General features: G+C 38.1%; 1 protein-coding gene and 1 pseudogene across 2 annotated transcripts in view; one reads left to right on the plus strand and one right to left on the minus strand.

Annotated features, from left to right (window-relative positions):
* CCNY (cyclin Y) overlaps nt 1-27,352 on the minus strand; it is a 239,846-nt gene that overhangs the window by 80,460 nt on the left and 132,034 nt on the right. The window lies entirely within an intron of this gene.
* Nucleotides 963-5,621, plus strand: LOC306642158 (la-related protein 1B-like; annotated as a pseudogene). Its single transcript has one exon. The product of its transcript is annotated as a la-related protein 1B-like (transcript).

Raw genomic sequence — 27,352 nt, forward strand, 5'->3', positions numbered from 1 at the left:
TACTAATCCCCTTTTTCTTATTCATAATTCTTTCCTATTCATGATCTTAAGAACACATTTTTTATTTTCAAAGGGCTAATATCAATAATACGCAATTTTCAATAACTTCAAAATGCATCATATTTCTACCACATATTTACCTTTGCAATTACATTGTGATGGCATAAATTAGCGTTTGATTAGATAACATGAGTATGAACACTGTCAAGGCCAGTCCAACCTGCCATGATTTTTATTCACTTATTCGTTCATTCAATAAACAGTCACTGAGCATCTGTTAAGTGACAGGAACTGCTGAGTTTCAGATACTGAGAATATAAAAGTGAACAAACTAGGTCAAGTTCCTGCCCTATTATAGCATTCTTCTAAAATGAAGGTGTATTAAAAAAACAAATAACCTAATCAATAAACGGGAAAGGAACTGAACACACACTTCCCAGAAAAAGAAATATGATTGGTCAACAAATATATGAAAAAATGTTCAACATCTCTAGCAAGTAGAAAACTGCAAATGAAAGCTACAGGTGAAGATTCCATCTCCCTCTAGTCAGAATGGCAATGATCAAGAATTCAAGGGGGGAAGGGAAAAAATAACAGAATGAATCAAACAACATTGCTCTATGTAAATTTATGATTACACAAATGATATGCCTTTATGCCATGTACAAACAGAGAAACAACATGTATCCCATTTGTTTACAATAAAAAAAAAAAAAAAGAAAAAGAAAAAGAAAATGGGACCCCTGTTAGAGGGGAATATTGGGACAGTGTTAATATAATGATAAAGAAGATGAATATAGATCTTGTCCCTAAAAATGAGAAGGATAAAGTAAACAATTATGTTATAGTATTTTATATAAAAATAGTTTTCATGGTTGAAAAGAATTCCTATTATGAATTACATTAATTTATATTGAATTGTGGTATTAAATCAATTGATTGAGAAAAAAAAAAAAAAGAATTCAAGCAACAATAAATGTTGGTGAGGATGTGGAGGAAAAGGTACACTCATACATTGCTGATGGAACTGCAAATTGGTGCAACCACTCTGGAAAGCAGTTTGGAGAGTCCTCAGAAAACTTGGAATGGAGCCATCATTGACCCAACTATCCACTCCTCATTATATACCCAAAGGACTTAAAATCAGCAAACTACAGTGATGCACCACATCCATGTTTATAACAGTTCAGTTCACAATAGTTAAGCAATGGAACCAAGCTAGGCGCCCTTCAACAGATGAATGCATAAAGAAAATGTGGTATATATACACAATGGAATGTTACTCGGCCACAGAGAATAACGAAATGATGGCATTTGCCAGTAAATGGATGGAGACTATCATGCTAAGTGAAATAAGCCAATCCCAAAAAAGCAAAGGCTTAATGGTTTCTCTGATATGTGGATGATAACACACCGTGGGAGTTGGGGGAGAGGTCAGAGAATAGAAGTTCATTTGATTAGACAAAGGGGAATGAAGGGAAGAGGAGATGGGAATAGGAAAGATAGTAGAATGAATCAGACATTACTTTCCTATGTACATGTATGATTACATGACCAATGTAATTCTACATCATGTACAACTAAAAGAATGAGAAGTTATACTCCACATATGTATCATTTGTCAAAATACATTCTATTATCATGCATAACTAATAAGAACATAAATGAACGAATGAATAAATAAATAAATAATAAAATGAAGGTATGGGGTACCAGTGAAGAAAATAAAGGGGATGAAAGCCCTGTGAAGAACTCTATAAACTCTATAACCCACATTCAGAAAGCTGAGAGTAGTCTGTACTGGAGTTCCCCCAAAGAGAAGCTCAAATGCTAAGTAGAAACATCACATTATTATAGTGTAAAAGACCTAGATTTGAATTGATCTCTGCTGGTTCTATGGTTTAAGTGATATTCCTCTGGTTCTCAATTTCCTTATCTACAAAGTGGCCTTGTAACACTAACAGAAAATTGCTGCAAAGATTGGAAGTCACTTATATAAAACAATATGTAGGGTGTCTGCTATGCAATAAATGCCCGATAATTAACAGCTATTAAAATGGGTATTGAAAAAACATTATGGAGGCAAGCATGCCCCACCCTGTGCCCATGGCCCTGGTGGCCAGTGGGGCTGCACCCTCGCCCCCTCCTGGCAGCAGCAGGGGCAGCACCAGGTGGGCTCCTCAGTTGGCAGCCTCCTCCGCTCCCTGGCAAGTGAGGCAGCAGCAGAGTTCAGCTCCCCCAAAATTATAAAAGCAGGAAAACTCCAGACAAAGAAACCCAGTAAGGCCAGTGATTTCAGTGATATGGCAAACTGGCCAACACCAGGAGAGTTAGCATTGGAAAAACCTTTTTGCAGTCTCAGAGTATCATCAGCCAAGGAAATAAGTCACAAATTAGAGAAGAAAAAGAAGAGAAGGTTGAAGAGGAGTAACCTTGAGAGCAAAGAACATTAGGACATAAAATTAGACAGTCCTATTGAAAATGTCAGTGAGGATGAGGCAGACAATGGAAGAGAGCTAATAAACACAAACAGGTACCACTGCATTTAGATGATGTAAGACCAGAGAGTCAGGAGAGACCTGGATCCCGGGATCGCTCTGGTGTCAACCTGAAGCAAATAAGTCATCCCATAATAACAGGAGAAATAACACATGAAGTTGGAGGTGAGACAGAAAAGAAGAGATGATCAGGATGAAGTGTCCAATGTGAGGGAGTGAGGGAGGTAATATCTGAGGTTCCTTCAGAGGCAGAGGAAGAGGACAAGGCAGAGGAAACCGTCGAGTGAACTTTGATTATTCATGTGGTTACCAAGAACATGGTGAAAGGATGGGTAAGTCATTTTAAACAGAAATGAACACCAGTATGATGTATTACTATGACAACGGTATAGATGTGCAGGTATATCCTGTGGAAGAAGCAATGCTTAAAGAGTATATTAAGCATCAATCTTCAGTACAGAAAACTTGGAACATAACTTCTTTCTTTGGAGAAAAATGGATGAGCAAGGTTTCTTGCCTATTTCCCTGATTGCTATATTTCACATTCAGGCTCTCACCATAAACCTTAGTCTCATTTTAGAGGCCCTGAAGGACAGTATAGAAGTAGAAGTTGTGGATGAGAAAATGAGGAAAAAGACAGAACCAGAAAAAATGGCCCATCTCAGGCCCTCCTCCCAGAAGTGTGCCACAGACTGACTTCTTTTGGCTGATCCACTGTCTGGAGTTCATGCCAGGCTGAGCCTTTTGCTCACACACAGTCAGAGTGATGATCTACTGATGCCCTGCATGTTATCCGGCAGGAATGTGCAGTGGAACAGATGACTCACTGAAATGCACTGTAAATACTGGAACAAACTGTGTTATAGAGACAGAAGCCACCAGTCTGCCTTCTGTGTGACAGTGTCCACTGCCAACCCCTGGGCAGCACAACGGTGGAGATGACCACCTCTGCCACAATGAGAGACAGAGCCAGAGACTGCTGCTGGCATTCTAGGAACTGCCTACCCAAATTTTTCTGTGTGACTGGACTTAGGCTGCATGGCTATTTTTATTTGTGGGAGAAGTTAATTATTATCATTGTGGAAATACTGCAAGTTTTCTGTCTTTTGTTTCCAGGCATATGAGATTGTGTCCAGGTCTGTAAAACAGAAAGAGAGGACTGCAGAGCATGGCATTTCCCAGTTTGCCAGGCCCTTGGCTCTTGATATGCCCTTCACCATGATGAACATTGTGTAACTCATGTATTACAATGCTTCACATGGACTAAGATTCAATAATGTGGACATTTAAGGGGTAAGAAATTGAAGAAATAAACAAGGGTATTTTTTCCATTATTCTTCAAAATGTATTTTGATACTTCAGCTTAAGTCCTGCCCATCAGAAAAGCATTGATGGACAGTCTCACAGAAATTTTTATCTCATTGCTTTATCAGCCCTGTGCTTCTACTCCCAGCAAGCAACTTGGGCAAGTGTTTTGAAAGTTGAAGAAATGTGATATTGTTTGCTTGTTTTTTAAAGATATAATGGCTGATTGTAAAAGTTAGATTTATTTATTGTGTAAACTTGGGTCCAAGATGACCCAAGCTTACAATCATTGGTAAGTTGGATAATACAGAAAATACTTTTTCCACAGGATAGTTAATTTAGGTCAGTAAAGTTGGTGATGCCTGTCCATTAACCATTTATGCATTATTAATAAAATCACGAGAATAAAATTTTAAAAAACATTATGCCACAGTACCTAGTTCAGTACTAGAGGAATAAAACGCACGTTAAACTTAAAATCCATTTCAATCTTCATTATACAATTTTTGTTCTCTAACAAATACTAGCTTGAACTTAATATTTAAAATTTTGGTTTTTCCTACTCCTGATGGAGATTTTCCCACCTCTTCATAGATGATCCACAAACCAGGCTCTGAAGCAGCCACTGCTTTAGAGAGAAGCAATTTTGAGGAATGTCATGGAATCTCTTGAGTTGAAATCTTAAGAAGCAGAGCTCTGAACCACTGCTTCTTAATTATTATGATACCTATTTTAAGATACAATCAAATTAAAATATTAACAGGATGAGTATTCTAAGGGTCTACTGCCAGGCTTTAATATAACTGAGTGTTTGTGGTCATTGCTTGCAGTCCATATTTCTGCTGAGTTCGAAGTATGACACTATCCCTGTATTCAAAATCTGAAAATGAACAACATGCTTATTAAAACAGTAATTTAGCAGTATTCTCCTATACCAGACAACCTAATTTTTTTCTGTCCTTTCCACACATGTCACAATAATAGTGATTCACGGTTGCTCATCTCAGATTTTAAACCAGAACCAAGTTTACTTACAGTCTTACAAAAAATCTAGGTAATAAATGACTAGGAAAAGTGGCAATCATTACCTATCACTGATGGTTAAGATCATTAGTAAAATGAAAACAGAAAAGTGCAGCAGGGCCTAAAGAGCACTGGACAAAAGAGGAGACTCAAAAGATAATCTTCACGCATGCAAAAAAACAAAAGTAAAAACTTCTGTACTGCTAGGTCCCAAGCTAATCACTATTTCCATAAGTCATCATAAAAAGATGACCTATCCATTTAGGTCTAGAAAATGAGTCCAAAGGATTCTATTTGTGGATCCATGATAGTTTTTGGAATTTCACGGCAAAAAAATCAACTTTGAATTGGATGTCAACTGTGACCAGCTGAAAATCCCAACAATAACCTCAAATGAGGTAACACTAGGTCTATTTCCTGTCTTTTGACAAATATTTGACACAGTCAAAATCTCCAACTTTTAATTTCAATTTTAAGTGATCACATTTCCAAATCTAATCTGTAAGGCAATGATAAAATCTACAAACAAAGCTTGTTAATTTGAAAACACATTGGTGCCTTAGAAAAACACAAAAGTCATTATTGTTCCACTGACTGAAAATCAGTAATTACCTCCATTCACCAGTGTCAACGAGACTAAATCAAGAACCCAACCAGTTGGTTGGCAAGACCCAACCCAAGCAACCTGCATCAGCATCCCTATTTATAACCACCATTGCTGTGGCAGCACACTGCTGTTACTGCAATTCTGGCTAATTGTGAAACCACCTCTTCTATTCCCTCTGAACCCAAGGGGGTCTCAGAGAAAAAAACTAAACTTGGTGGGGGGACTATGATCTCAGAGGAAGAGGAGGAGGCTGGACCTGGGATCTGGAGATCTTCCTATGCCCCAGTAAATGATAACCATTGGTCTGTTTGTATTCCTATTTTGTGTTTGCCAAAACACTAACTCTACTCTACATATATAGTCAGGAAACCCCTGAACAAACAATTTACTCCAATCTGGTCATTTGCCAGGTGCCTGACAGAAGTAACTATAAACCACTCTGGAGAAGCCTACCTCCAACTCCACTAGATTAGGCCCTTAAAGAAAGTTTCACCATCCAAAATCGGAAGACAAAGGAGGAGAAAATCTGTAACCAGCAAGAATCAAAAGACTCAACCAACACCAAGATTAGGTCCTTAAGAAGTTGAAGTAATAGAATAAGTGAATAAATACCACACACAAAAATATGTGCACAATGATTAAACACAAAAGAATTAAAAACATAAGATACCCTAAAAAAAGAAAAGGGAGTTTTTAAAAAAGAGCTACGTCCATATTTGTGCTAATATATACATATGCAGATATGTATAAATACACATACAAACACATATTGCTAAACACTAAATTTGTGCTCTTCCCCCAAATTTAAGTTTAATCCTAACCCCCAATATGAGGGAGGAGGGATCTCTGGGAGTTGATTAGTAAAGAATGAGATTGGTACCCTCATAAAAGAGGACCCAGAGCACTCCCCTGACCCTTTGGCACATGAGGCTAATAGCAAAATAAGCCAGAAGCACAAAGATTGCAAGTTCAAGGTCAACCTGGGTAACTTAGTGAAGCCCTATCTCAAAATTAAAAGTAAAAGGACTGGGGATATGATTTCATGATAAAGTACCCCTGGATTCAAAGGAAGGAAGGAAGGGGGGTGGGAGGAGAGAAGGAAAGAAAGGAAAAGGAAAAGGGAAAAAAGAAATTTTTTAGAAAAAGAATATGGCTATCTATGAACAAGGAAGTAGACCCTCAACAAATATCAAATCTGCTAGCACCTTGATCTTAGCCTCCAAGATCCTAGCCTCCAAGAATTTCAAAAAATAAATTTCTGTTGTTTAGAATCTATGGTACTATGTTATAGATGCCCAAATGACTAAGACAGACAGACAGACAGACAGACAGACACACACACACACACACACACACACACACACACACATATTCTGGAAATTAAAAAAGTCACACTGAAGTCTAAAACGCGAGTGAGCTAAATTGCAAATGAGACACACCTGAACACTGAACTAGTCCCCCTAAAACACAGATCTCAGGAAATTACTTAGAATGAAACACAGAAAAAATTACATTGTACAGAATGAAAAAACTCAACTAATAGTGGCCCTACATTCCATAATCATTCAGCATTAAAGACTCTCAACAAACTTCTTTAATCTGATAAAGGCTACTTGCCCAAACCTATAGCAATCCTCATATTTAATAATGAAGTATCAAATGCACCCTCCTTAAGTCAGGAATGAAATTGGGATCCAGCTAACTTCAATTCAACATTGTATAATGTTCAATCCCTTGCTTATTCTTACTACAACATTGTTTAAGAGGTCCTACTTAGTGCAATAGGACAATAAAAAACAATTTATTGGATTGGAAATAAACAATTGTTATTCACTTATCATCTTCTATACAGAAAATATCAGGGACTTAAAAAATCTATTGGTGCTAAATGTAATACAAATTTACACAGAAATCAATTTCATTCCTTTATTTTAGCAACAGTGATCAACTAAAGGAGCACTGCCATTCCTTTTAACTTGCAGAGGTTTAGAAAACCACACTCTCGAGGCTGGGGCCATCTGGTTCACTCCAGCTCCCACTCAAGTCCCAGGTCAACTCTTGCACCTGAAACCTTCAACTCACCCAAGCTTACTTTCCTGTCTCCCCTTCTTGCACCAGCCTAGTAGGTACCTGTGTTATACCGAATTTCTGATATCCCCAATAGCATATGCCTCAGTTCTTCAAAATGGGTACTGAGTGCAGAAAAGAGTGAGTGAGTGAGTTCAAATGTCTTCTATATGCCACTAAGGGACATATGCCACCAGACCTGTGAGCTGACACGGGTATTTCATACAGTCCTGTTCTCAAGAAACAACTATCCACCAGCAAACTTACACGATCTCAATATCTCTCTCTCTCTCTCTCTGTCTCTCTCTCTCTCTTTCACACACACACACGCACACACAAATCGTTAAGCAAGGCAGAATACCACAAGGATCACAAGTACAGCATTGACAAGACATGTTCCAGGCTTTACAGGTGGAGGAAAGACGACTGTGTGGAGTGGATGAGATTTCAAGAGGCCTAAGGAAGAGTTAGATTTTTATTGGGAGGAATATGCTCAGAGGAGGTGCATTTTGGCCATAATGAGGACAGGCCCAGGAACACGATGGATAAAGAAAAGCTTATTAAGGGACAGTCAGTAAACATTTAATGATGAATAGAAGCAAAGCCACCGGAAAGGAAAAAGGGAAAGGTAGATTTGGGCCAGATTGTGCAAAGCCTTGAGTGCTTGACAAGAAGTTGTATTTTTCCTGTAGACAAAGAGGGACAAGCCACTGATGATATTCAACAATTCAAGTCTGACTGCTAGTGTTTATGTTTAAAAAGTCACCAATTGAAAGAAAAACTTGAAAGTGAAGTGATTAATTTAAATTTAGAAAAAGGGGGGAAAAATTACACATCAGAAAAATATACATGACAGCCTCATGTTTAAAATCCAAATGTTCAATAATAATAATTAACAAATAAGACAAATAATAGAAATAACGTAAAAAGAATGATCAGGTAAAACAGTGGAAAAAAGAAAAAAAAAAAAGATGAAGAAAAGGAAAATTGGCAAGGATCAACCATTATCTCAAATGTAGATGAACTCAAAGACAAAGAATCTCCTAGCAACCATTCTCTCCTGAGAGGCATGAATTAGCACTATCATTGAAACAGGAAAAATACCACTTGGATCACTGAAATTTTAATACCAGACAAATAACTAGTCTTTCAACTATGCAGCAATATTGATGAAATATCCTATTCTAGACAACTAAAAGAGTCTGAAATGACAATCAAAGTTAATAAAAAGAATGTTTAGTCCCCTATCATTACTTAATTCAATAGTCAACAAACATTTGGAATTAACCTCCTGTAGGCACTATATACAAGAAACATAATGGTGAAAGACCCTGAAGGCCTCCAGAGTTTGAAGTCTGTGGTGAGGTGTGAGGCAGCAAGGCACCTGGCAGTGACAAGTATTTTGCGAGGGATCATGCTATGGGAGAACCAAGGGAAAAAATGAGATTTGTTCCTCCCACAGAGGAGGGGAGGAGAGGAGAGGAACCAAAACATCAAACACAAAAAGGCTTATTTTAACATTTTTTAAAAAAGTATACAGGCCTGTAATGGTTAATTTGAGCTGTGAATTTGATTGGATTAAGAGATGCTGAGATTAAGAGGCTTCTGTGTGTGTAAATGAGGGTGTGTCTAGGAATGTCTGGAATGTGGGACAGTGAACTGAAGAGGAGCCCCTCCCTAAGCAGGGGCAGCACCACCCAATAGGATGGAATAAAAGTTGGAAGAACAAGAAAGCAGATGCAGATGCAAGCTGAACTCTTCTTGAATAGGTTCTTGATTGCTGCTTTGATCATCTGAGGATATTGGACTCTGGCTTCTTCACTCTTCCAAAGCAGACTGCCAGTTATTCTCCAAGTAGCTTCCGGAAGCCTTGGTCTCAGACTAGGGTAGCATGATTGATCTTGTTCTGGGGCTTCTGCGTCTTGGACTGCGCAGATGCTGGTTATTCCAGCTCTCCAGGTACACACGATCATTGTGGACTATCCAGTTTCTGGTCATGTAAGCCAATCTAATAAATTCCCATTTTATAATCACATTTCCTGTTGATTCTGTTCCTCTAGAGAACCCTGATTAATACAAGGCCTTTAAGACACACTATAAGAGGAGAAGTAATATAAAAGACTTCACGAAGGAGTGTAGATTTTATCGCAAGGGTACCAGGGACTCACTGAGTAATATGACCAAACACATACTTGGGGGGACATGTTATGGCTGCACAGTAGGGGGGAAAATAAACCAAAGGATGATAAGACTGGACAGCAGACGTCAGCAGGTGGGAAGGAGGATGAAGGAAGTACATGAATTTGAAGATGCTGCAGAAGGGACAGGATGCCCCTGGTGGGTGATGAGATGGGGAACACAGGACTAAGAAGCAGAGAAGGATGGCAACCAGTGGTTGACAATGGGACTACGCACTGAGATAAGGCATAGAAGAGGAGGCACTAAAGACCCAGTTTCGGTTTAGGAGTAGATATACTGCTGACTGTGTTTAACTTGCCTGTGGCCTGTTACTCCAATTAAACACCATATACTTACAGCTATGCTAAATATCCTCAACAGTCCATCTTTCCCATTTCCTAGAACCTTTTCTAAACAAGAAGGCCTGTTACTGGCTCCAATACTGGAGACATACCCAGCCAGGGCAGAAGTTACCTGCACCTTCTGTGCCCACTGTAAGTCATGACCTTCCATAACCTCATTTCTGTGTTATCAGGGAGTAGAGGTCAATGTCATGAATTTTCTTCCCAAAAAAGGTTCACAGCTGCTGCTGTCCAATCAAAAGAAAATGTCAACTTTAAACTCTGAAGCATTCATCATTTGTTTATATTTCAAATACTAAAGGTACTTTTTATTCATTTATTTTTTACCTTTTCTCTCCAGGTTGAGGATGTGTTGTCAATACATCCTTTAATAATCATGTTTTTTTTAAAAAAAAGTACACTAATAAAACTTTCTTACAGTTCTACTTGAAATATACTTTCTGAGCTGTTGGTAGATGATGTCATTTGTTATCAAATGTTACTATTCTAGCATCACTGATTCTTATTGCCTTCCAAACTTGGTGCTGCCAGTGTTCCATTACAGCATTTATTACTCTCCCTTAATATATTTATTTAGAATCTTATTGCCAAAAGTCATTGATTCCTCCTTGTGTAAGATTCAATAGTTCATACACATAGACATATATTCTGCAGTCTGTTTTGGACCACCTGAGTTAGCATATTCTACGTCTTTTTATTGAAATATAATAGGTGCTTTTAAAAAGTTAACTCTATGGTTACCCAAGAGCAAAGGAAAGAAACTAATGTTTACTAAACATCTACCATGTACCAGATGATATATTTAATCTCACAGACACCCTTTGATAAACATTATCAACCCTGTTTTTTAAGATAATAATCACAGGACCTGAAAAGGTAATAAACTATAGTCAGAAAGAACTATGGTTCTACATCTGGCATGCAGAATGCATCTAGCATGTCTGAATACAAAAATACTACTTTGAAGGCCTCTGGTGAAAGAAGTCACTTAGAAGCCACTGGAGATCAGGAATCTTCATCTGGCAAAAGTCCGTGCTAAGAAGTAAAATCACAACATTCAACATTCAGAAATCTCTGGCTTACCAGTGGTTAAGAATTCCAAGAGTATCTTTGCAAATTGACTTTTTTTTTTTTACTTAATTCCCCCAAACATCTCTAATTAAGGCATAATGTAGCAGATACCCAATATGATTCCGGAAATGCAAAAAATGCAACTCCTCTCTAGCTTTTTCCTGGCAAAGCAGCTGGGCAATGGGGGGGCACATAATAAAAGAAGCCCCTCCTTACAAGGTCATACAAACTACACTGCAGTCTTGGATGTGACTTGCACAGTCTGCTGGGAAGTGAGGGCCAGGGAGAATGGCCTTTCAAGCCACCACTACCCTCTCTATTCTGAAAAGAGCCCTCAAATCGCATACCTTGTGAAGCTGCAATGAGAGCATTTCTGAAAATTAGCTGGATTGCTGTTATGTTTAGAACAAGGTTCATCTTGGTACCTGAACTCAGTGGCCCCAAAATCCAGTAATATCATAGTCTTTTGTTCTTCAGGATTCTCACAAAAATTCCTTTATAGAGATTGGATCACAATGACAAAGCAAAGGGGTGATGGTGGAAATGGGGAGATGCTGAATGGAAGGAATCTCAAGGAGTGAAAATATGGGAACAAAGCAGTGAACAAAACTATCTAGACATGAGACCAGGATTCCTCTTCTGGCAAGCCAAATCTAATGCCACTCCAAATAGAGGCATCCAAACAAGTTCCACTTAACATGACAGTTTTAAAAAAACATTGTTTCTCTGGATGCAAAAGTGTCATCTGTTATTTTAGTAGAAAGAGAGTTTGTGTGCCATTTTATTACATTATGGTAATATATTCCATTATTAAAATTTCTATTCAGTCCACTTTCAGAGAGGTTTATGGTTAAGATATAAAGACTTGATTTTCTGGAGTAAGTTACCAAATGCAGTTCCTTGGAAGCTAACCCTTAAAGAAAATGCCTTGAGGATGGGGGACACTATGAAGTAATTTATACTGGGTCTAAGGTGAGGAGCAAGGATTGGGGGTGTGCCAAGGATAAAAACACAAAGAAATTTCAATCCACAGAAAGATTTTCTAATGCATTTACTTATTCAGCCTGACTGACTAACATCAGGGACAGATGTAGTTACTAACACTGGGATATCTCAATAATAAATCACACATTTTCACATTAAAACACAACACTGCTAAGCAGAACTTTAAAAGCCCATACTTGCCACAAGAAATAAACCACAGAAAAGGGAGAGGAAAAGAGACCTTAGGATCAAATTTTCATGAAGTAGTCCAGACTATTGCCAAAAAGATCTCCATGATGCTGAGGAATGACCCCTAAGAGAGATGCATGGTACATGATCATGAGACAGCAACTGACAGACTTTGCTTGACCAAATTTTGGTCAGGCTTCTGAACCTTCTCTTAAGCCCCTCTTGTATACTTCCTTGTAAAATCCAACTTTACAAAGAACCCTACTAAGTTGATTTATTAAGAAGACCCATTCCCCTGGTATATAATCACCTTTCATATTGATCTGTTTCTCATCCTCCACCAACCACTGAGTGATCTCTGTTTTCAGCAAGAATCCTGTTAGGTTTAGCCAGAATCCCCCTTACCCCTAAAGATTTCTCTTGGTAGTTTTTCACTCACTGACCCTCAACTTGCTCCCTGGCTATAAATTCCCACTTGCCCATGCTGTATTCAGAGTTGAACTCAATCTCTTTCTCCCACTGCAAAATCCCATTGTGGTGATCCCTCCACCAATTGAGATGGTCCTGAATAAAGTCTGACTTACTATGCTAAAATTTGACAAGTGTCACTGAATAATTTTTTCTTTAATACAATCAAGCCTGGGAGCAGTGGTTTAATATTTCAGGGCAAACACTTTAGGGTGGCCTTTGGTCACACTCTCCACATATTCTGCATGGTAGACAGCTGAGGCTACCATACTCATTTTGCTGGTCTTCAGCCCTTTTCCCCTGTCTCCTGCTAGGATGTAATCTCTGTCTTGTTCATTGCTGAATCCTCAGAGCCTAGAACAATGCCCAACAGAAAACCTTAGGCAGTTGATCCACAATGTAAATATTAGGGGGCCGTCCCATTCTCAATAAGTATTTGTTGAATAAAAAATAAATGAGTAATGTATCTAATTGTCTATCCTCTTTCGTAAATAACATCCATGACACAATCTTTGACAAGTTCTATATGGGCTAGACCAAATAAACACAGAAGAGAATTCTAACAAACCAGCAACAGGAGAGAGTTGAATTCCTTTCACTCTTTAAAGACAGCTAGAAATGTCATGAAAGTAGCATGGTACAGCCTTCAAATCAACAACTCTGGGGGGTGCTGCCTGGATCCTTCCAGACACTGCTATCCCCAAAGAAGCCCACTTATATAGCACAAGTATACATAAAACACTACTTTTACCCTTGTAGGAGAAGAGGAAGGTATGCCATCCAATTTTCTTTTAAATAATGAATATGTACATAATGTGTCCTACTCTCTATCATCCCCAACCCAAATAAGAGAGGGGGAAAAACCCTCTCAAAAAAAAAAGATAGGGGTGGCACATGCCTAGAATTCCAGTGGCTCAGGAGGATCACAAGCTCAAAGCCAGCCTCAGCAACTTAGCAAGGCCCTAAGCAACTTGGTGAGACCCCATCTCAAAATAAAAAAATAAAAAGGGTTCTCCAACCCTTTTTAAGGCTTAGTGGTTAAGCACCCCTAGGTTCAAACCCTGGTACCAAAAAAAGAAAAGAAAGAAATAAGTAGTTAAAATAACATTAGGAAAGAATTTCAGAATCTAACTCATACTTCTGCATTTATGATAAACTTGTAAGAGAATTTAAAAACAAAAGTCTGAATTTGAACTATAGTAAAATAAATGTGAAGATTCACTATGGAGATGAAATACAGATCTGTTTTATGACCAGTTATAAAACTGAATTCTAGCAAGGCACATCACTGGTCAGAAAAAACTGAAAGCAAGGCCTCCTTGGGTCGAGATCTGCTCATCTAGCAAGGACAGTGGCAGTATACCTAGTGGAGACCTGTGGATAAAATGACCAAGAAAAAGCCCAGCAAAGTGGTGCATGCCTGACCTTAGAGGATCTGAGGCAGAAGGACCTCAAGCTTGCAGACAGCCTGGGCAACTTAGCAAGACTATGGCTCAAAATCAAAACAGATTCTACTGTCATATATAACTAAAATGAACAAATAAATTTTTTTAAAAAAACTGGCTGGGATATAGCTCAGTGGTAGAGTGCTTGCCTAGCATGTGAGGCTCTAGATTCAGTCCCCACTATTTCAGAAAGGGAGGTAGAGAAAGACAGAGGAAGGGGAGAACATGAGAGTCTCAAGGCCAAAAAATGAGGAAGGAAACACTGATGACATAGTGGATTAAAGTGAAACAGCCATCATTAGAGATTTTAATGAGCCATGTTTTAGTCAGTTTTACAGCACTGTGATAAAAAAAAATCTGACAACAACAACTTAGAGGAGGAAAAGTTTATTTCATCTTGCCGTTTCAGAGGTCTAAGTTCATAGATGGCCAGATCTATAGCTTTGGGCCTAAGATGAGGGTATGGTGGAGGAAAGCTGCTCAATTCATGACAGCCAGGAAGCAGAGAGTTCCAAACCAGGGACAAAATACACTCTAACGCATGCCCCCAGTGCCCTTCTACTTGCAGTCTGTTAATCCATTCAAGTGGACTAATCCACCAATCAGGTTACAGCTTTCATAATCTGATTAACTCATCTCTGAACATTCTTGCATTGTCTCACACATCAGCTTGTGGTTCGACACTTCATGTACAAACCATAACAAAGGGCAACAGCCAAAGCAGATGGAGAAACACCTTAAAACTGAAATCACGGATATATAATCAGAAGTTATCTTAAAAAGAATGAAAAGAACAAGGCAAATAAAGAAACCGAATAAGACTATCAACAGCTATCACATCAAAAAAGGTGAAGAAAAAAAAAAAAACATGTAATATAGGACAAACAGAGTAGAACTGACCGGTAAGAAAAGAAACTATTGGTGGGACAGCCAAACCAAATTGTGAATATTAAGTTTATTTCTTCCCGGCATCGTCAGAAAAGAACAAAGAATTGGTTCACTATTTGAATAAGATGGCATATTAATAGGGTGAAGAAAGCAAAACACTCCACCCACTTTTTATAGTCATTTACAGACCACAGAATCTGAACATTACTTTTCAATTAGCATATGCCATTGTAGATTACTTCTTAATTCTGACAAATTTGTTACATTTGCAAGTGAGGTAATCACAGATCAGTATTTTACTCACTTTTCAACCTCATATGTAATGAATTTAAAGAAAAATTTAAATACAGAGTTTTCTTCCTACCTCATTCTATACTATAAACCTGCCTTCCAAACATTCTGATTCTGGGGAAAGTAGAGAGAAAAGGAATATCATGGCCTCTGTCACCTCAGACAGAAGAAAATGTGAGGCATAACTAATAATAAAACTCGAGATGCAGCTAAGCAAGGCAGTGCTATTCTGAATTTAATCAAGTCTGTCAGGCTTCGGAGGGATGGATAATAGGCAGCCAGATGGACAAGATTTGCTTTCAGAAAAGCTACACCAGAAGATCCATATACATGTGCTTCAGAATCCTGCCATCAAAGATAAGCTCCCCAGTTTAATAAAATGCAAATTAAAACAATCACAAAACCAACAGTGTTTAAACAATCCATTTTGTTAGTGAAGCTGAATCAATAATACGGCAATTCGCCCAGCTTCTAATTCTTTTTTGTTCCATCTGAGTGCCCAGGAAATATAATGTGGCCACATCAGGGCCTGATCCAGGCTGCACTACAAGACAGAGGCCCTCAGAGTAGACAAGATGACATGCATTCTCTTTTCAGAATTCTCTGGTAAAGGGTGAATGCAACTTTACAACCGTAAAGTTACCGTGTAAGTGTACCTGCACACGTATCAGTGCATACAACTCTTACTCGCCTGCAAAATCTAAGTCATCGAGATAAGGGGGGAAACGCTGAGAGGGGAAAACACTGGGCTGTGATGTTGTAGCCAAGTACTTAAAAGTTTGCCATTTTAAATCACCATAACTATAAAAGAAAAATAAAGCCAAATTTTGCCAAGATAGATTTTACTGACACCTTCAGAGGATCACTGAGATTTCCTGGTTTGTTAATCTAGTAAACAAATAAAAAATGCCAAGCACCACAGGCACAACACTATGGTCCTGGCTGGTCTCTTAAAGGAGGAGAGGAAGAGCAGGAAACTGACCACTACTGAACCTCCTGCAAGTGAGATCACGCCCAGGGTCCTCGAGTGTACACTTGAAGAAATAGCGATGCAGGGGGGTCACTTGCCCCAGGTCAAAGGTCACTAGTAGGAACTGAGATTCAGAGGCAACCTGGGCAAGCTCACTAGCTGAGCCTTACTGTATGAGCATTTTCCTTTTCCTTTTTTTTTTTTTGAGAGGAAGTAGTAACAGCCCTCTGGGAAATTCCTGTGCTAGAGAACAGGAGAGGAAAATACACTGTTGTTGTTTTTCCTACTGCAATCTGCCAAGTTTGGTAACATTTAATTTTTAAGGCAGGAGTTTTCTCAGCATTCCAGGAAATCCAAGATCAACAATGTACCCCACTTTCTATGTTTAAATTCCAATCAATGGATGTGACTATATTGAAAATAGGAAATATATACTTGCCCTTTAAGAACAGAAAATGTTATTAACAATGGGCTTCAATTTCAGTGACATAGTTTTACTTGGTGAAGGAAAGAAGTATTTTCTTCCTTAATTTGGAATGTCCAGAACAGTTAATTACATTCTATTCCAGGAAACATTTTCAGTTACATGAGGCTCTCTTGAAAATTTCCTAAGCAAAATATGTCTTTCCATATACTAATATCACTCCCATTCTCCTTCTGAGAAGTTAAAGTGAAGCAAGGATTCACTGTGACCGCCAGTTTCCCCCAGACACATGCTCAGTGTTCTTGTATCCTAACAGAACCATTTAGATAAGGAGGACAATTCAATAATAACAAAAAAGGCCAGAAGGAAAGCTACCTATTGCCAGGATTATCACCAGAGAACACACCCCACCTTTAGGCTTACTAGGGACGCTTCATGAAGTGACAGGTACTGAGGTCTCTGCTGCCCCCTGCATTGGGCACACAACAACTTCTCCCCTACAGAGCCCTACCAGCAGTTGAAGGCAAAGAGCAAGGGGAAGTCACTCAGGTCAGGAAGGTCCAACCAAAGATTTACATTAAATGATCCTCCAAGCAGTTGTAGAAGATGCCCCTCCACTGACCAACCACTTGTTTTCCACTTCTAACTCTTTCCTATAATTCAGGATCAGGTATCACTTTAAGGAGCAAAAGCCATGTTTTTCCCTGAATTACCTCCACTTATTGTACCACAATACCTAGGTGAGTTTCACAGCCCACTTAAGGCAAAGACCATTTATCCTTTAGTAAATTCAAACTTAACCAGTGTCGACAAATCTTTCCTGCAGACCATGTGGTTCTCTTTTGGATGCCTCTGAGCAATCTGGGACCCCATAAGCTGACATGTCTTCTATGCTGCCAAGTGTAAAAGCTTCAAACTGCTGGACTATGAAACACGGTGCTAAGACACTGGACCTAGGAACCTGCCATATCTGAGCTTGACCACCAATAGCTGCATGCCCTTGGACAAGGTAGTTAACATCCACAGGTCTCAGGTACCACTTAGATGAAAGACTGAAAGATTCCTACCACCCACAGAAAAAGTAAAGGTAGTGAGGGAGGAGATAAAACAGGTTTCATCAAATTTACTATCTGTTACACAGAATAATACATTGTTTTTCAAATTGCAAACTGAACCCCCTCAGAAGATATAAAATTGATTTAGAAGACTGTGCCTCATTCTTTTAAAAAATGAAATAAGACAAAATAGAAAAGTTTGGGACATAATGAACAATATGGAATGCATAAATATGATTTTATGCTTGCTACCAAAATGAAAAACAGATTTGAATTCAAGTAGAATATATTTGCTTACTCTAGTTCTCAAACAAAAAATTGGAAGGCCACAATTAGAAGAGTGAAACACCAATATGGTTACTAAAGATATTGCCCAAATATACAAAAAGTCATAAATATGCAAGATTTTCTTTGACTTACTGATTAAAATTCTTTATCGAATCACTTGAGAAGAAAATAATTTAAAAGAATAAAAATAAGCCTGCCAAATGCTGTACAATTTAGATAGTCAATAAGTAACTTTGATAATTCCAATATTAGTATCAAGTACTTTGTCATACAGTAATTTCAGACTGCATCTGAATTCTACTCCTGGGACTATCCTACAGAGATGATCTGACGTGCAGTGCAGACAAGATTTTAGGTACAAAGATATTTGTTAGTGTGTTATTTATAATAGGAAAAAGAAAATGATAAAAAAGGCCTGTCTAGTGATAAAGGACTAAATAGGTAGGTAGATGATGGTTTTATTATATGGAAATTATGTAATTGTTAAAAAAATAATTTTTAGATATAGTTACATGTTGGGGGAAACATTTCTGTTTACCATGCGAAGTGAAAAGGAAAAATTTTATATGCAGTGTCACCACAATGACATTGGAAGTTTGGATTTTATTGTTTTGGTAGTCATGGTTTTATATTAAACAATCCAGCTTCTGAAAGTACTAGAAGAAATTATACATACATGTTCACAGTGGAATAAGAAAGACAGTAGAATTAATCAGTCATAAATTTCCTATGTTCATATATGAATACATGAACAGTGTAATTCCACATCACATATAACCACAATAGGAAGTTATATTTTACGTATAATATGTCAAAATACATTCTCCTGTCATGTATATCTAAAAAGAATTTTTAAAATTACCAAAAAAATGTTCACAATAGTTCTCTTCATATAAAACCACAGGAGTTTTTTTCCTTTTTCTTTACTTTTCTGTATTTTCCAGTTTTTCCTCTAACAGAGAGTAAACCCCTCTTCATCTGAAGTTTCACATTACACACTTTCATTTACCTATAATCACAGTAAGTGTACAAAAAGAAATTTTGAGAAAGACAGATCATATTCACATAACTTTCATTACATTATACTACGATAACTGTTTTATTTTATTGTGGTTAATTTCTTATAGTACCTCACTTATAAGTTAAATTTCATCATAGTTATGCATGATGGTATGGATCGAGTCTGGTACCATTTGTAATTTGGGTATCCCCTGGGGGGTACTGCTATGTATGTATTGTAAATAAAGATTCAAAACGGAAAGAATGCTATAACAACCTTTTCTTTTGAAGTGTACCAATTCAATAGAGTTTTTAAATGTTAACATTAAATTTCAAACCTCAGTGGACAAGAAATTTGTTCTAAAATGATGGAAACTTCAGCAGCCACTTGGAAAGGAAAAGGGGCTGATAGGAATCTCATACCATGAAACAGGGAAATAAACATTAAAAATTAAACAAATAAAAGATAAATCTGCCAGGTACATTGGTGCACACCTATAACCCCAGTGGCTCAGGAGACTGAGGCAGGAAGATCATGAATTCAAAGCCATCCTCAGCAATGGTGAGGTGCTAGGCAACTCAGTAAGGCCCTGTCTCTAAATAAAATACAAAATAGGCTAGGGATGTGACTCAGCGCTTGAGTGTCCCTGAGTTCAATTCCCCAGTACCCCACCTTCAAAAAAAAAAGTTAAATTTATTTACCTCTGAATACTATTTCACTCTAAGATAAGATGGGTTATACTTGGTTTAAAAAAGACCAAACCTGGGACTGGGATTATAGCCCAGTGGTAGAGTATTTGCCTAGCATGTGTGAGGCACTGTGTTTGAGTCTCAGTAACACACATATATAAATAAAATAAAGGTCCTTCAACAACTTAAAAAAGATCTTAAAAAAAAAAAAAAGACCAAATCCAGCTGAATGCAATGGCACATGCTTACAATCCCAGCTGAGGCAGTAGGTAGCACATGCCTGTAATCCCAGCTGAGGCAGGAGGTTTATAAATTCCAGGCCAGCCTCAGCAATGTAGTGAGTTCCTGTCTCATAATAAAAAAATTAAAAAGGCTGGGGACCTAGATCAGTGGTGGAGTACTTCTGGATTCAATCCCCAGTATAGGGATATGGGATGGGGGACCAAACCCAGTATTATTACTAACCTAATATGAAGGAAAAAGCTGGCTTGATATCTGAGTAAAAGGGAAATGTCTGTATTTCATTTCGCATTTCTGCAGCATTTAATGAATTAAACTATATGTATAGACCAACAAATATTCTCAGTCATAGAGCAAACTAAATATTACAGTAATCATTCCAATCACCCTGAGACTCAAATATGGAATGCAGCACAGACTGTTACAGGACGATATTTTCAACAACACAGTCAACAGCTGCATCTGCAATATGTGACCTCACTATTTACCATCTCATATCTGGTACTCAACAGGACAAATGCTACACTACCCCTTCACTTGCTCCCTAAGTAAATTAATTCATGTAGGAACAAGAAGAAAATCATTGAACCAGTAATTTAAATATTAAATATTAGCTAAAATAATTTGATATTTAATAAATATTAAACATTGGCTACTAAAAATAAATCACTGAACAACAAAAAAAGAAAATAAAGACATGATAGTTTCTTATCAAATCCTTCCCCAGGATACAAAACTGAAATAAAATTCTGAATGACCAAGATCAGCAGAGGACACTGCCAATCTAACCACTGTGGAAAGTAACGCAGGTGTTTCAGAGGGTAATTAATGCCCACAGCCTGGGGTGAGGGACAGGACAAAGCATGCATTACCCACTTCTCCCTACCCAGGCCATTCTTTGGGGTTAGACAGTAACTACCTACAGAAAACTGCACTGTTTTGGGGGGTGAAAGACAAGACCTAAGAGCGTGATCAGCCTCAGACTGGCTCAAAGTCCATGAGGAACTAAACTCACGAAAATCCTAGATGAGTCAGTGTTCAATGACATTTTACTTCCCAAATCTAACCACCTCTGCTGAGTGCTATAAAGAATTGAACCTCATGAGATAATCAACAAAAGAGTAACAAAATCAATCAAAACTTGCTTGGAAAAGTACTCTGGTTTCATTTGTTTGGTACAGTCTGGCTGTACCCTGATATCAAAAACATCTTGTTAATCACTGATTTTCACTGACTGGGTAATTTTCCATTCATTCTGATCTGAGGCACTTGGTAACATTTACAACTTTCCAGATAAATGCACAAGGGGCTGGGAGTATAGCTTAGTAGGAAAGTGCTCACCTGGAAAGCACCAAGGACTAGGATTTAATAGCCAGCACAGCCAAGCAAAAACCAAAAACAAACAAACAAACAAGAAATAGATGCACAAAAAGCTAAGAATAATACAGCAAGGTCCAAGTCCACCAAGCAAACACCTATATCTAGGCAGCTAAACAATCCAAGATAGTAAAAATCATTTTTCTTCTCTCCTCATGACTTCTAATTCATTTTTGTAAAAAAGAAGGGGAAAAAGCAAATGACGTTTCTGCAATTTATATAAACAACATACTAATTCTGGATGTTCTGTAAACTTTTAGCAATAGTCCGTTTTATGCCAGAAAATGTGTTTATTCTGCATAATATTCTTGAAAAAAAAATTCTGATTTGCATGAAGTTTAGAATTTATTTGAATTAAATGTGAAATAAATTGGTAAAATTTTAAAAACTAAAGAAACTGCCGATCATGACAGCAAAGTTAGTTTTAATAAACTAACAGAATAGGGCTTAGGATTATACAACTAAACACTCCTCTCCCCAACACACAACTTTTTCAAAAATAGTCTCAGAGGATGCCATCTTTCCAAAATCACAGGCAGAGGTGACCAGAACATAGATACCTGGCTCCCAGCCCACTGCTGTATCATAGTATCTTTCTCCAATACATTAATAGTCAAAAAAACATCTCTCACTGATTTAAAGAGGTATCTCTTAAAAAGTAAATATGGATACAAAATGTAGGAAGGGGGAAAAATCCTAGTACTACTGCCCCTCCCCCCAAGTATTCTACCTTTGATATTCTGAAAAGAGGGAGCTCTACAAATATATAATCCTGCCAAGATATCCTTCTCAGTACCAAAAGTCTTAACACTAAGATCTTTCAGTTCTGATCCCTTTGTCCTATTTACCTCATTCAAGAAGCCTGCAACTCCCAAGCTGTCCACTATCATGCCAACTTTCAGCACCAATAAGACTCCACATAAATTCTAAAGTCATCTTTCAACACCAAAAATCATTCCCCAGAGTCTTCTGCAACTCATGTGCTTCATCCTCTATTCCCAAAATCCCTTTCCTTCATCCAAGGTTGACACTTCCCAGCAATGTCTAGTGTTTCCTCCTGAACCTCACTGCCACATTCATATCACAACTCCTCCCTCCTGCCCCTCACCACCTATTCTACTTGATTTCTTAAAGATCTAGATAAGTGTTCCTGCTGCTTCCTTGGCCTCTTCTTGTGACCCTGTCCTCACTCTACCCATTTCCCATCCCCCAAGTCACACATCCCAAACCTTGCAGTCACCAATAGTGACTCTCCGAGAGCCGAATATTCTCTCTCCAACTACCAACTCTTCTGAGCTCACTGTCTCCAGTATTTCAAACCCAGCAATTCTTCAACCCATTAAGACCGTATCCAGGTTGAATATCCTTAATTTGAAAATCCAAAATGCTTCAAAACCTGAAATTTTTTGAGTGTTGGTGTTCAAAGGGTTTTAGATTTTGGAGCATTTTGGATATTGGATTTTAGGGATTATGGATGCTCAACCAGCAAAGCCTAAGTAAATATTTCTAAAAAGAAATCCCAAATCAGATATACTTCTCATTCCAAGCATTTCAGCTAAAGATATTCAGCCTGTACACCTTGATCTTACTATCTCTTTACTGTCCCTCACTGTGTCTTCACTTCCCTCTTTATCCAACACAGAGTTGATGACTCAACATTATAAAAGGTTCCTGGTATACTGACTTGCCATCATGCTCCTCTGTTTCTAAAGAACTTTCCTGCAAACTCCAAAGCAGGTTAAATCTAACTCACCATCTCTCCTACATCTGCCTCCAGCAGTTTGACACAGATGGAAGAGCTGCTGACTGGTGCCACTTTAAATTCCCCCTCAGTTGGGTCCCTGATAATATCAAATAGCTCTTCCACATCTGCACAGTTCACAAAGCCCTCTCTCCTCAATCCTCTAATACACTCTCTCACTCTAAACTTGCTGCCAATCAAACTGAGGAGATGGAAGCCAGGAGAACTGTGGCATTCACTCCAGTGGTTTCCAAGAAGAGTTCTGGGGTTTATCCCAAGGCCCCCTGTCCGATCTGCAATGAACCCTTGGCCATCTCATCTCTCTCTCTCTCCCCTGCATCATACGTCTTCCTTCCCATTAGCACAGGCAAACACAGTAATTGCTCCCATTTCAAAACAAAACTACAGCCAAGTGTGATGGCACATGCCTGTAATCCCAGCAACTTGATGGGATTGAGGCAGGAGTATCACAAGTTCAAAGACAGCCTGGACAACCTAGAGAGACTCTGTTTCAAAATGAAAAATAAAAAAGGCTGGGGACATCATACTGAACAGAAAAAAACTGAAAATTATTTTCTCTAAAATCAGGACCAAGACAAGATTGTCCACTCTCACCCCTCCTATTCAATATACAGTTCTCAAAATATTAGCCAGAGTGATGAGGCAAGAAGAAACCCAAAGAAAACAAATAGGAAAAGAATAAGTCAAAACATCTCTGTTTGCTGATGACATGATCCTATATCTAGAAGACCCAAAAACCTCCACCAGAAGATTTTTGGAATTAAAAATGAATTGAACAAAGTATCAAAATACAAGATCAACACCCCAAAATTAATAGTTTTATATATTCTAAAAGTGAATCAGCTGAGGAAGAAATCAGTAAAACCATCCTATTCCCAATAACCTCTAAAATAAATAAATAAATAAAATAAAACACTTGGGAGTTAATTTAACCAAGGAGGTAAAAAACACTACAATGAAAATTACAGAACACTGAAGAAACTGAAGAAGACCTTAGAAGGTGGAAAGACATCCCTCCCATGTTCATGAATAGGCAGAATTAATATTGTCAAAATGACCAAACTACCAGAAGAAATATACAGATTCAACATAATCCCCATCAAAATAACAATGACATTCTTCACAGAATTAGAAAAAAACAATTTTTCATTTGAAAGAATAAGATACCCAAAAATAGTCAAACCATATTAAGCAAAAAAAGTGAGGAGGCATCACAATACCTAATCTGAAATTATACTACAGAGTTATAGTTACAAAAATAGCATGGTATTGGCATCAAAATAGACCTGAAGACGAAAAGAACAGAAGACACAAAGACAAATCCACATACCTATAGCCATCTGATACTTGACAAAGGAGAAAAAAAAGGAGAAAAGACAGGAAAACTGGACAGCTATATATAGGAAAATTAAACTAGATCCTTCTCACCCTGCACAAAATTCTACATAAAAATGGATCAAAGAATTTGGAAACCCTGAAACCAGAAATCCTGCAACTGCTAGATGTAAACATAGGGTCAACATTCCATCATACAGGTGCTAGCACCAATTTTCCTTAGCAAGATCCCCAAAGCACAAGAAATAAAACCAAGAATCAAGTGGGATGCTATCAAACTCAAAAAGCTTTTGTACAGCAAAAAGAACAATTAAGAATGTGAAGAGATAGCCTTCAGAATAGGAGAAAATCTTGGCCTGCTACTCCTCCAATAAGGGATTAATATCCAAAATATACAAAGAACTCAAAAAAACTTAACACTGATAGAACAAATAACCCAATCAATAAATGGGCAACAGAACTAAACAAAAATTTCTCAAACATACACACACACACACACACACACACACACATACACACACCCCTAAATGGCCAACAAATATATGAAAAAAATGTTCAATATCTGCAGCAACCAGGGAAATGCAAATCAAAACTAAGATTTCATCTTACTCTAGTCAGAATGGCAATGATCAAGAATACAAACAATAGTTATGGGAGGAAAATCTATTCTTATTAATTGTTGGTGGGACTGCAGACCCATATACTCACTCTGGAAAGCAGTGCAGAGAGTCATTAGAAAACAAGAGATAGAACCACCATATGACCCAGCTATCCCCACTTGTTGGTATTTTCCCAAAAAAAATCTAAAACCAGCATACTATCGTGATATAGCCACCAAAATATTTACAGCAGCACAATTCACAACAGCTAAATTATGGAATCAACCCAGGTACCCATCAACAGATGAATGGATTAAGAAACTGTGGTGTGTGTGTATATATAAAATGCAGTTCTACTTGGCCATAAAGAAGAATAAAATTATGGCATTTGCTGGTAAATGGATAGACATGGAGAATATTATGCTAAGTGAAATGAGACAAACTCATAAAGTCAATGGTCAAATGTTTATAGGTGGAAGCTAGAGTAAAATATAGGAAAGGGGGAAGGAAGGACAATATCATAAAGATAAAGGAAAGATCAGTAATATAGAAAGAGATCAAGAGGCAGAGTGGACAGAAAAGAGAGGCAACGTAGAAAGAATTCTTTAAAAATCATGTTATGTGGGGCTGGGATTATGGCTCAGTGGTAGAGCACTTGCCTAGCATGTGTGAGGCACTAAGTTCGATTCTCAGCACCACATACAAATTAATAAATAAGGATTCATCAACAACTAATAAAATATTTTTTTAAAAAATCATGTTATATGCATACATAAATATACCAGAGAATTTCACCTCTATGTATAAGTAAAAGGAACCAATCAAATATAAATAAATAGATGAGTGAAAGGAAGTCTAGTAGAGGAAAGGAAGGAGAATGGGGAGTGGTCATAATCTGAAGCCAAATTCCATATATGTACGAGTTTAACAAGAAGAACCCAATTTGGGGCTGGAGTTATGGTTCAGTGGTAGAGCTGGCTGCCTAGCACATGTGAGGCACTGAGTTCGATCCTCAGCACCACATAAAAAAATAAATAAGTAAAATAAAGGAATTGTGTCCAATATTTAAAAAAAAAAAGATGAACCCAACTACTATGTATAATTATAAAGCTCTAATTAAAAAAAAAAAAAAAAAAGAAAAAACACTTGGGCATAATGGTGCATGCCTATGATACCAGTGGTTTAAGAGGCTGAGGCAGGAAGACTACAAGTTTAAAGCTAGCCTCAACAACTTAGAGAAGATCTAAGCAACTTAGTGAGACCCTGTCTCCGAATAAAATATAAAAAGGGCTGGGAATGTGGCTCAGTGGTTAAGCACCTCTGGATTCAATCTCCAGTGTCTCCCACTTGGAAAAAAAACCTAAAAAAAACTGGAGATATCCCAGGCCCAATCCCCAAAACAAAAAGAACAAAACAACCACATAAAAAACCATAGACCTCAAACCAGCCTCCCTTCTCCAGCTTCCTATTTCTCTGCTTCCCTTTTCAACAAGGTTCCTTAATGCTCCATTCCTCTTCCCCAGTCTTTCTCCAGCCCTGTCCAATCAGGCTTTTCCCCCTGACCGCAACAGTAAACTGGCTTTCATCAAGATTATTGCTAATAGCCAAATTTCAGTCCTGTCTTACTACAAGATGGTTGCCCCCTCCTTGAAATATTTCCCTCATCTGGCTAGTAGGTCTTGGCTGAACCCTTGGTATGTCTCTCTCCCTGTCTATCTCTGCATCTGTCTCAGTGCCTCCTACCAGATCCTTTCCATGCTCCCTGGCTGCTTCAGTGTCCCCAAGCTCTTCCCTCTCCACCTACAGTTGCTTCCTTAGTGACCTCAGCAAAAGACTATAAATAGCCTCAATGTGTTAAGTTCCACACTGTCAGATCCAGCACTGACCTACTCCCTGAACTCCCATGCTGACCCTTCAACCTCGCCACTAACTACCTAAAACATAAATCAAAATCAACAGATTCAATACCTGCTCCTTCCAGCCTATATCAGTTTATCAAATGGCAACACCATACTTCTTGGCCTGTATCTCTCCTTCATTCCTAGCTTCTTCCCACAGCCACAAATCCAATCCAGGACCATACCCCATCAGTTCCCCCTTTAGCACATTACCCAACCATCTAACCACTCCTCACCACCCTGGATGGAGCCCTGGTCTCATGCTTCTGTTCTTGACTCTTCTGTTGTCCATTCTCTCCATAGCAGTCAGAGAAATTCTCTCAAAACTGAACGTGGATC

This window comes from Sciurus vulgaris (assembly GCF_902686455.1).
Source record: "Sciurus vulgaris genome assembly, chromosome: 12".
NCBI lineage: Eukaryota > Metazoa > Chordata > Mammalia > Rodentia > Sciuridae > Sciurus > Sciurus vulgaris.